Below are 12,792 nucleotides of genomic sequence, written 5' to 3' on the forward strand. Positions count from 1 at the left end.
TTATTATTGTGGTAACGAGCACGGTAACTAGTTATTATGCCAAAATCAGGAACATAGGGTCGTTACTCGTTACTTCGTGTGGTGGCTATCGCGGAGCTTCCACACATTCAGTAACATTAGCAAGTGGAGGAGGGAAAGGGGACACAGAAGGAAGAGCGACCCGAGGCGGCCGCCGGTCCAAGTGTGAACTGAACTTCAGGTAAGAAGTTATGACCTGCAGTCTCTCTGGGTCAGATATAAACCAAGTTTTGGTGGAGTTTATTTTCGTTATTCTGACTTTTTCCATACTGCGTACTAGCTAGCATGACGGAGTTTCTATACAGCTGGGTGGGTGCTATGATGTTAATGATGTTGAACTTTATTTTGTTCATATGTTATTAGAGTTGCCAACCGTCCCGTTTGGTATTCAGAGAAAATATTACGCGTTTCGTATTGAGGTGAAAAGGAACAGTTTGTCCCGTAATTCAGCTACAATGAAAAAGGCACAAAGCTGGAGTTATTCTGTCTTTGCTGCACAGCTGCCTCTTCTTCTCCCATTCTACCCCCTCCCTCTCCTGTTTCTACTTCAATCATGAAAACTGATCAATGATCAGCTGATCAGCTCTCGTTTGTTTATCGCCCACTTTGCGCCAGAAAGTGGAAATCAGCCGATGTCACGTTAAACAACAGCAGCACGTTTAAGTTTGATCAGCTGTTGTTAGAATTTATTTAATATTAATTTCTAGTATCAGCTGATGTTTGCTGGAGCCACAGCTGTAAAAGCTGCTGGTCATGATGTCGTTTTGGTTATCTGGTGAGAGGGAAACATGAAGATGAAACCAGGAGATGTCCTTACTGGATCATCAGAGCTGAACAGGTGATGGAGAAACAGGTTTACCTTTTAGGTGACATGAATGAGTTGAAGGGAAGTTATGAACTGTTTCTGAGAGACAAATAACACCAGGATCCTTTTCTAAGTAGCTGACAGCTGGTAACTGTGCAGGGGCAGATCTAGCAAAGTGTTGCCAGGGGGCCAGGTAGGGCATTAACAGGGAGAGGGGAGCACAAGGAAATACTTTTCTTTCTTATTCTCATTTAAAATGTCTAGCTTTTAAAAAATAATTATCTGAATCTTACAACAAATTGATACATATGTACCATCAGAACAGTGTACATCACTGTCACAACAGCGTTTGTTTTCATTCAAAGTCTTTATGATTTTTCCTATAATGGTGGGTCGGCCTCTAGTCAAAATGCCTGAGCCAATTTTTTGTCCCAGTCCAGCTCTGTATGCAGCTCATCTGCAGTCTGGTGTTACCTACATCTTCCTATTCAGAAGGCAGAATTTCCGAGTTCTGAGTACAATCGAAAGCACCACAATTGCAGTTTTTGTGTTGGATGTAAAAGGCGCACATGACGCTGTGACGTAGGCTAGAATCATGGCAGCAGTCAATGACGGTCCAGGCGTGGGATTTCTCTCGTGGAAATATGCACATTATCTTTTCCTTTCTATTGGTAGGTGGCACAGTGCACTTGTGGCAAGTAAGCAAGCTAGAAGACTGGCAAAGTTATGGAAGAAACACACAAGTTACTTTCCCTAGTAACTAGTTACTTTGAAAGTAACAAGTAACTTGAAGTAACTGAGTTACTAGTAATGTAACTAAGTTACTAATTTAAAGTAACTTACCCAACACTGATGAGGATACTAGAGTATATTCTGCTGTACACCAAAGCCTTCTGGTTAGTTGTTTTCAAAGCATTAAACACTGCTCTTTATTTTGTCAAGAGCAGTGTTTAATGCATTTACTGCTCTACTTTGAAAGTCTCTTCACAAAAATTAGGTATGAAACAGCCATTAGATCACTTACTGTAAGGTGCTGTGAAAATGTGAGATACATTGTTATCCCACATACATGATCTTGAGTTAGTCTCAGTTTAGGTCCATTTTAATTATATAGCATGAAATCAAAATGAGAGTTGCCTCAAAGCACTTTATATTTTAAGTATTGTAAGGTAAAGCCCCTAAAATAACACAGAAAACCCCAACAATCATGTGGCTGCTTTTAAGCAAATGCTGTGGCGAAAGTAGGAAAGAAAAACTCCCTTTAAACAGGAAGAAACCTCATGACGATTGAAGAAGAAGTGGGGCAGGAGGGGTGGTGATCAGCCTCAACTGATAGATAGTGAGGGGAGAAAGACAGGACAGAGACAAGCTGTGCAAGAGAGCCAAGTCTTCCTTTGACTTCAGGTTCTGTTTGAAATGCTTGACAGGAAATCGGATTGCTTTCACGTCCCATTTCCTGCACCTTCTGACATTAGATTAGGGAGCATATTTACAACTATGCATCTGAAATCCCAAAACAGACCATTTGACATGCACTTTGTTTTGTGCATGGCCAGTGGTGAAGAGGTGAGAAAGTACATTGGGTTCTCTCGATGTGACATTTTTTTGTACTGGAACCCCAATTTGAATATCTTTCTGAATAGACTGAGCCTATCTGAAAATATCTGACACATTTCCTCCTCATTATGACAGCTTTCGCATCAGTTATTTATAGTTTCCAGTCTAGAGACTTGAAGGGCAAAACATAATTCCGACAGACCACATAAGCACCAATTAGCCATGGCCCAAGCCTGGATGTATTTTATCAATGACATAATAGTACTTATTTGTCAGTACTTATTAGTCTCAGCTGGACCAAATAATTCTTCATTACAATTGATCAATCACTCACACTAGGAGCTGGCAACACAAAGACTGGAGAAATTTATCAGCCTGCAGTGCATAAGACTAAATGAGTGAAAATGCATGTGCGTGACTGTGTGTGCATTTGTAAGATAGAGTTGGTGAGTCAGTCTGTGTTTGCATGTATGTGTATGTGTCTCCAGGCTTTTTCTGGGAGAGGCCAGATGTTAGTGGAGACAGAGAGACTCTGGGGACTGGTCGCCCCTGCCAAGTAAACACACATACATACAGTGTTCAGTCTGGCATAGCCTCTCTTCTAAAGGTACCTTACACGCAAATCTATACATTTAATTTAAGATCTCAGACTAAATGCCAGATTCATGAAGGAAACCAAAGCTGAGATTACAATTTATGCCTAAACGTTGCAAAATGTAATCCTCCAGATTCTAATGTGGAACCCCAAGCCTCTACGGGTCCTCCTTCGGTACATCCATGAATTTTGTCTGTGGTTTTCTTCTATTTCTCCTTACTGGCAACTTAATAGTCAAGATTTCCCCAGTATATTCACATTCGTCTTCTACACATGTTCAAACCATCTCAACATTGTGTGTTGAGATGGTTATTAGAACAATAAGGTTGGGACCTGTTTCAAAGAGGCAGACTAGTAACAATTTTCTTGTACTCTGTTGTTGAGTTGTTTTGCTTACAGAAACTAAAGTTTCAGAAGAGATTTTTTTTTTCTTAAGATTTCCCTAAGCCTTAAGATTTTTTTAAGATAACACACTAAAAATGATTTAAAAGGGGAGGACTTATATTCAGTGGCCAGACAGATTGAGCTGAAAAGGATGTGCAGCTGCTTGGGGTGATTAAGTATAGATATGGAAATGTATTCACAAGTGAAGAGAGTGTGCTGAGAAGGTGGAAAGAGTGCTTCAAGAAGCTGATGAATGAAGAAAATTAAAGTATAGAAAATAGAAGGATTCCTTAATTAGGAAGTGCAGAGGATTAGTAAGGGGAACTGAGAACTGCTATGAAGAGGAAAGGTGGTCCAGATGACAAAAGTGTCTTTTTTGACAATATTGTTTAACCCTTTAAGACCTACCATAGAACCAAGTCTTCCAGAGCTTATATTACATTTTTACAAGGTGTGGTGCCATTTTTGGGAGCATTTCAAGTTGCTATACATCAATACAACAATTATAGCCCAGATTTTAATAATATGTATTCATTAAGTGCATAGTAATTACATAAATTGCAAAAAGTGCAATAAACTACAAAAAAATTGAAAATTGTTTTTGCTTTTTTAACATATATTTCTAGTTAGAGAAATTTAAGAGGCTTATCCCTCAAAACTGTAAATACAAAAAAGTTGGACAAAATAGTTTCCCACCACAGGAAATGTATTTTGAGTGTCTTCATAGTTTTATTTTTGAAATACACCAATTTTTATATACTGCAGGAAAAACGAAAATAAATATTATACTGCAAATTTGCAAAAAAGCAGCATATGCATCAAAATAAACTATTTCCAGCAGTCCTAAGCATCCTAAGCATCCCACAAACGACACAGAAAGTCATAAAGTCAAAGATAACTTTTAAAAACACCAGTATAGGCCCTGAGGCCCTGATGGTAAAAAAAAAAACTAAATTTCCGCGAAAATGACGTCACTTCCGGTTTTGGGCAAGTAATGGCGGACATGCAAAAGTCCGCGCTGATGTCTATTCCAACGTAGGAAGTGTTACGAACAGCTGATCGGATCAGCAAAGCATGTTTATTATTATGTTTTTGTTGCTGCAAGTGCTTTTTATGCAGTTTTTGCAAAGCTTTATGTGGAAGGAAACCGTGACCTAGGACAAGCTGATGGCACAAGATGTAAGTACAACTCCTTCGGTTTCATATGCGAAAAAAATTATTGCGCTAGCTTACGTGGTTGCAGAGCTACCGGGATTTAACAATAGTTACACAAAACAGAGCGTGCCCGCTCCGACCGGCTCTAAAGGGTTAACACAGTCTTGTAGAGTGAGAGGATGCCGGAGGAATGGGGAGGAAGTGGTACAGATTTTCAAAAGCAATGGTAATGTTCAGAGCTGTAGTCACTGCAGAGGGATAAAGTTAATGATCCATGAAGATGTGACCTTGAAGACCATGATGATATGGGAAAGAGTTGTTGAGGCTGGGTTAAGAAGAGAGGTGAATTAAGTCATAGTATGGTTTGGTGCCAAGAAAGAGCATTACAGAAGCTGTATTTTCTGTAAGAGTGTTGATGGAGAAGTATAGAGAAGGTCAGAAGTCATTGCATCGTGTCTTTGAGGCGCTAGAGAAAGCACGACAGGGTGCCAAGAGACGGATTGTGGTACTGAAAGAGAAAGGCAGGAGTGACAGAGAAATTGTGAGGGTGGGCCAGAACATGCATGAGGACAGTGAAACAGTGGTGAGGTGTGTTGTAGGAGTGGCAGATGATTTCAAGGTGAGGGTGGGATAACATCAGAGCTCAGCTTCCCCTTCTTGTTTGATGAGATGATGGACGGGTTGGCATATGCCTGAAGTCAGGCAAGAGTGTCTATGGAGTATGACGTTTGAAGGACAACATTAATTTGTAGTGAGAGTAGGTAGCAGGTGGAAGAGAGCTTAGAGAAGGAGATATGTTCTCGAGAGAAGAAGAATGAAAGAAATACAAGTAAGACAGGATACATGTATATGAATGAGAGGGAGACAGGTGAAAAGGTGAAGAGGGAAAGAGTTGAGGTAGTGAAGGTAGAGGAATTTTAATATCAGGTCCAACCATCTAAAGCAATGGACCGTGCACAAGAGAGGTGAAGAAGAGACTATAGGGAGGGTGACAAGTGTCAGGGGTGACATGTAACAGAAAGACAGCAGCAAAAGTGAAAATACAGGTTTAAAAACTGCTATGATATGTGAATCGTAAGATGATACCACTAAGAAAAAGATAGGAGGTGGAGCTGGAGGTGGTAGAGTTGAGGAGTTGATTTTTATTGGGAGTGACAGAATTAGAAATTAGTAGGTCAGAGAGACAAGTAGGGTCAAGCGGTTTGGAGTCAAAGGTTAGAGAAGCAGGCTGACATGGTTTGGACAGGTGTTAGTGGACATAGTGGACAAAGGATGTGGAATATGGAGCTACCAGGTAGGATGAAATGAGGAAGGAGGACATTCAGAGGTTGTGTGACAGATGGGAATACTAAGGACAGGGTAAGATGAAGGCAAATAATCTGCTGTGATGATCCCTCAAGCTAAAAGAAGAAGAATACACACATCAGATTTTAGTAGATTTGGGCTGAATAGATGTGAACTTTTTTCCCCCCTCATACAACCTGGCATCTCGCCTTCTGGGATACTCAAAGATGATTCACTCGAGTAATAATCATTTTCTTTCTTTTTCCAAATTTTTTTCACCCATCTGCAAGTGGGGGTATAGTTCCCGTGCCAGCTGTCAAGGTGGTTTTGTATGGTGTGCAATGCCTGATGGCTCCGTTAGGGCGACAGTCAAACTGCAGAGGATCTAAGGTGTCGCCTGGGAAGAGCAGATGGTGTCTATAACCAACCACGTAAAGCCCTACATCACTTCAAACCCCACAAACCGTAGTTTGGTCATCACTGGGGCAGTTTAGGTTGGTAGACAACTTTTTAAAGAATGTCAGTTAAAGTGTCCCGGCTAAGATATTCATAAAAAAAAAAAAAAGACTTCAGCTCAGACCGGTCCAGTTAGTTAAATTTAGCTAGTTGGTTGAGCTAGATGTTGATAACTAAAAAAGAAATGGCAAGGACGATGTCTGATTATGGCAGGGTTAGTGGAGATTTCTATTAGCCAGTGTCCAGTAGGGCAATATAAGAGGGCATTTTGCATTGTTGATTAAATTAATGTCTGATGCTACTGAACATGTCATGTTTATAACTCTTCAAGAATCAGCAAAGTGGGTTGATATGGCATATACCATACAATATTATACTTTCATTTAGATTCAGATTTCGAGTTATTCATTTCCAGTTCTTCCTTAACTTTATTTGCCTGTGACAAAGAGTGATACTGCATCTTATATACAGACCTCCACAAGAGCTAAAAACACACATACAGTGTGTACATACATAGTATTGTGTAAACTGTATCGGTGTGGAAAGAAGAAGAAGAAAAAAGTGTTGTTTGTACAAGACAGTTCACAAACTTCCTGTGTGGGTGTGTATGTTAATATGCTGAAGGAAGCCTCCAAAGCTTGAAGACAGGAACCCAAGGTCCCTTTTAAATACCTCTGTAGCTACGGTGAAATCTATAAAGAACACAAATCATTTTATCAAATATTCAGTGCTTAAAATTTATTATAGATTTTCTCAGTAAGGAAATGCTTTTGGTAGTTACCCAAACCTCCAAACTGATCAATAATAAAACCAACTGTTTTTAATAAGAAAATGCACAAGAGTTTAATATCAAACACCATCATTAAAAAATATCATGTTTCAGATATTTGTGGAGTATTTTACTTGCCTTGAAATGGTTGTAAATATCCAATGAATGTAGCACAAATGATGCAACATGTTGAAGGTGGCTGTGTAATGTATGTATGTATGAAACTACATATAGAAAGGGAAAGAACATTCAAAAACTATTGGGAGAACAGGTACCTGTAAATACCTTTCTTTAATATTATTATATGTTTCACTTGAAGAATCATAATCCCTCCCACAGCCTTTTAGCTCTGTTTTTAATAATGAAAGAAATATTTTAAGTTTTAAATAGACTGCATCACAGCAGCTCTCAGCATTCTTCCACTAAGAAACATCTAAATAACCAAATGACCTTTCACAGCCAAATTGAGCTGCTATTAAAATGCTAGACCTTCTTGAAGCTGTTGGGGCAATCAAAAATCCCACTAATCCTTGACACCTAAATTGCACTGTGCTGCTTGATCCTTGCTCTTAATAGTGAGTTTCTCCAGAACTCACACAGACTAGCTTAAAGTCACTGAACTACAAAAAATAAAAAATTCAAGCAGCAGCAAACAGAAGACAGTTGCAGTGTCTGAAAATAAGACATTACCAGAGAATACACTGCAATAAATAAAAAGAAAGTTATTATTATTTTTTCAAATCAATTTAAATAATTTTGTTCTAGCTATATGTGAACCATATTTTCCTCAGAGGCATGTGATGACAAAAAACAAACATTTCAACAAAATTTCAGAGTAAAAACATCAGAAAAGGAACAGCATGTCAGAGAACACGTAGGTACCCCAGTCTTTATGTAGGTGTATAATAACCATTAATCTGGTTTGTCCTCATTCCCCCATCTCTCCTGTCCAAAGCAGGCTCCATTAGCAAAAATGGGTCAGCTTTAATCCACAGCCAAATTAATGGAAATGAAAACGCTTCTATTTCTGATTGATGCTGCTGTGTGTGAGAGTATGTAAGTGTTTCTTTGGGAGAGAGAGTGAGCTGTCAGCATTAATTAGTTATGCAGGTGCCCTGTAATGAGTATATGTATGTGTGTGTGTGTGTGTGTGTGTGTGTGTGTGTGTGTGTGTGTGTGTGTGTGTGTGTGTGTGTGTGTGTGTGTGTGTGTGTGTATCTCACAATGAAGGAGACACATTTCATTCTGCCAATATAACTACAAAGTAAAATGTTTTACATTAGTATCTGCAAGTGCTTCAAAGGGAAAGAACTAAAGGAGAACACTGGAAGTCTCTTTTTAATCTATAGTTGTGGCACTCTTTAATCGAGGCAGCTACTATACAGCCACAAAGCAGTTGCCTACTTGAGGAACAACATATATTCAGTATCTCAACAGTCTCAGCTCGCTATGAAAAGACAGAGGGGTGGAGGTATAAAAAAAAGAGTGCAAGGTTATGGCCTTATGACAGAAGATCACAGTTTTTCAAGAAGAGCGCTTAAAATGGGATTATCTGCATGTGCAGTTTAAAACAGCCAGTTTCTAGATGGTGAAGTGTAATTTTCTTACTGAGAACTTTTAATTAACTTTTATTTAAATTGAAAAGCTTATATGGCCACCTACTGAACCAGACATCTACTATGTACCAAGAAAGCGGGTGCTTACATGAACAACACATATTCAATGTGTCAGCTCTCGATTAAAAGTAACAGGGATGAAAGAGACTACAAGGCCATGGCATTAATGTTTAACCAGTTTTCCAAGAAACTGTTTTGTTGTTGTTGTTTTTTTTTCCCCACAAACTGACATATGGAATTAAGAGGCTGCCAGAGCAATCCTGCAGGTTGTTTTCCATCTTTAAAAAAAAAAAAAAAAGCAAAAACCTGTTTGACTTACTTTCTTATCTCTTTTGTTCTCCTGCTCTATTTATCACTGTTTGCTCTAGGACACACAAACACTTACGTGACAGCCTATGAAGACAATCTAAATAAATCTAACTCTGAACTTATTTCCAAATATAAAATACATTTACATTTTTCTCACTAGACAACACATTTACTGTTCATTAATAAACAAAACATTATGCATTCACACATTTATACGCAACCATAACAGGTCATTGCAGTGAAAATGTATTTTTTGAAAAATATGCAGTTCACATGATCATGAATGCTTAGGCTGCTGCCCCCGCGACCCGGCCTCGGATAAAGCGGATGAAGATGGATGGATGGATGAATGCGCACAAACCCATTATTTACCAACGGGGAATGTCATTGCATCGCTTCACCAATCCAACCTTTCCTCTATAGGAAACCATGGAGAAGAATGTATGCAACCCCTGAATGAATGCTAAGCAGAACGGTAGTGTGGCTGCTTCTAAAGCCAAGTGTGCACTCTTGGTTACATTAAAAATGCATGGAATAATAGCAATGTTTTTATTAAACTGCTTAATGCACATGAAGCTGTTCTCGTTCTTTGGTGACCTATATGTGCATATGTGCGACTATCTTTGTCCGCTGCTTGCAGTCAGTGCCAGAGTTGGTCTGTCACATCATGCTGGATAGTATTTTTTTTGCTAAAGCCATGGCAGCTCACAATAAATGTATTGTTTATTCAAGCTTGTACTGACAGGTATACTACCAAGCGAGATTAACGGATTACTAAACTATGTCGACCTAAAAATCAGTTTTCTGTGATATGTAAGTGGCTTCCTTTTTCCTGGCTAAATCACCAAGGTAACATATTCGAAACACATAACTTAGTCAGGAGTGGGCTATGTTCTGAGGTTGCACTTAAATCAACAGAAAACACCAGGTTTTCACTGATTCTTTTACAGCACGTTTTAAGGACAGTGTAGAAAAAGAGTCATATGATTCGTGCAGTGCCCCTTTTTATGTTGGCAGAATCAGAACCTTAACTGAAAAAATTGATTTCCAGCATCACAAACATTCCTCCCACTGAAAACGCTACGTCCAGATGAACAGAATCAACCTTTTGGGGTATAAGTAGTTTTAAATGTTTTGACAAGCTTATGCAACATGTATGAAATGTAAGTCAGTTGTCACACATTATTTCCATCACACACACACACACACACACACACACACACACACACACACACACCTCTATTATGTGAAAACAAGATCATGATTTTTGCAAAACCATATTCCCCTTTATTTTTACATGTTACACTGAAAAAGATCCGATTTCAAGAAAAAGATTCTCAAAGTTAAAACATTATTGTTATTTATTTTAACATTATATATTATACATATATTTAACATTATATCACAGAGACCTCTTGGTTTGCTAAGCACAACAGCCTGGCTGCATCCAGGAATCTGCCAGCACCACTCAAGTTCACTCTTATCAATCATTGATTTTTATTTAAGCTGTATAAAAGTGTAAAAACAATAATTATACATTTTATGAGATTTTTCACTCAGTTCTTTATCTGTAATGAGGAACAGTAAGTTTATCAAACATCTGGTCAAGTATTCAGAAACAAACTTCAGTGGAATTTGGTGGATGGCCAGCTGTTCCACCACTTTGGATCAGATGGAAATTTCATCAACTGGGCATCATGAATTTTATGGGTTACTGTAAAATTCATGATCCCCAGAAGATGAAACATAACGACTTGGTATATCTAGCCCTCCACTTAACTAACTCATATTTTACCAATGATATTTCATATTTTGTGAGATGGTTCTAGGAGGTGCAGATTGGCTGATATTTGTTTCCAGCTGAGATCGGTTGAGCCATCTGGTGAATGGATCACCAGCTAGTATGATTCATGTGTTTGTGGAAGCAGATTTAGAAGACATACTGGATACTACGTGTAAAAGAAGAAATGTTTTGCTTTCCTAATTACTGCTTTGATTCCTGTTCTACTTATTAAATAAATGTAAATATGTAGTTTATTTTAAACTAATGTTCAGGTGGCTGTCAATCTTATGATTCAACAAATAATCCCTATTCAGCTTGGTCCAACATAACCTTTAATTCAGGGTGAAATAAATGTATTTGTAGCTGCAAAACCCTCTTATGGCTGGCTTATTCACTGGCTCTAAATCCTTCCAAAGCACTGCTTACGTCTCCCTGTTTCCCAAAAGCCTCATCATCTGATAGACATGCATGTTCTGTTCGTATTTGCTTATGTCATGCACAGTAAATGAAAAGCCCAGTGATGACCGGAGGATAGTTTTGATTTGTTACTGCATTAAATAAAATGTGCATTACAAGCAGAGCTGAAATGCATTGAAAGAGTAAAAGGAAAAAAAATGCCACAACTAATAATCAGATGTATCTATTATTGCCTCAGATTTGTGAAATTTGTGTCAAATGTGTGAAAAATATGCTTTATTTTTTCAATAAAATGTATATTTAAATGTGTTTGATATCTGAAGCTAAAATTCCAATTGTTAGACAATTAAGGTTTAGTTTATTTGAGAAAGAAGGATGCAATGAAAAATAAAATGAAATGAAAAATATTTGTGCAGAAATGTTAGAATGCAACAGATTTATGATATAACAATAATATACAGAATATGGCGAGTTGTTTCATGAAGCAAAACTATTTGCACACTATTATATAATCTGGAAATATGTTAACTAATACATTTGATCTCTGTGCTTTTTCTCTGCATTTTCACAAAGTCCTTGAATTGTCCTACAATCAAAGAACAACGAAATAAAAAGAACAGCTGTTTCTGGATTTGCACATTACTTTGGTCAAGTGACACAATGATAGTGGTTTCACCTGAACCTCTGATGGTAATGACTTACACCTTTGTGACAATGTGCATAATTAATAGTGAACAAAAACAATATTTTAAGAGACAATCCCCACTAGGGTTTAAATACCTGGGAATCTCCACCTTTTGGTTTTAGAACTGTAGAGGCCTCTTGGATGAGAGGTGAAGCATGTTCTCAAAACCTGAAGATGTCCAGTTTCTTGTTTCTTTCCAAGCTCCTTAGACTACCATGACATAGGTGACTGAGAACCTACAAAAACATCAAACTTGCACATTCATGTCTTCTTGGACCTTGCTTTGTGTGCTGGTGTACAGTCACATTGGAACAGGAAGAGTTGATTCCCAAACTGTTCCCCCAAAGTTGGAAGTATGAAATTGTCCAAAATGTCTTAGAATGCTAAAACATTGAAGGTTTGTTTTGCTTAAACTAGGGGTCAAGCCCATCTCCTGAAAAACCACCCCATTATTCAGACTAAGTAATAGGTAATTATTTGGTTTAAAATATAACAGAATTTATTCATTATCTAATCTGTCTGTAGACAAACTGTGAATGAAGAAAAAGTCTAAAAGTATAGCTACAATTATATTATGTATCAACAATTAAATTACTAACTGAAACTGATGATTGTCTGTTAAGGTCATACTCACGCTACAATTAGCATGCCGTTATTCCTGTCCTAAAATGCCCAGGTGTCCAGATAATGGAAGCACAGATACCGACTCTGGTATGCTGGGTAGCCCTTCAAATTACAGCTCATTCATTTCCATAATTATGCTCTAATGAGGGTCTTAGGCAACAGAAACTGTGCAGTGTTCTTTTCATGCTCTTTCAAGTCGTAATGGACTATTTATTTCACCTACTGACCAATCCTAGTCCAAGGGGTAACCAGCTGGGACCCAATAATTTTGCTATTTCCGATTCAAAAAGCCTTTAATTACAACATATTCTTCAGTTCAAAAATTCCTTGCTTTT

The sequence above is a fragment of the Diplotaxodon limnothrissa genome, linkage group LG23, assembly GCF_057381915.1.
Source record: "Diplotaxodon limnothrissa isolate DT_005_m linkage group LG23, D_limnothrissa_male_GT1.1, whole genome shotgun sequence".
Classification (NCBI taxonomy): domain Eukaryota; kingdom Metazoa; phylum Chordata; class Actinopteri; order Cichliformes; family Cichlidae; genus Diplotaxodon; species Diplotaxodon limnothrissa.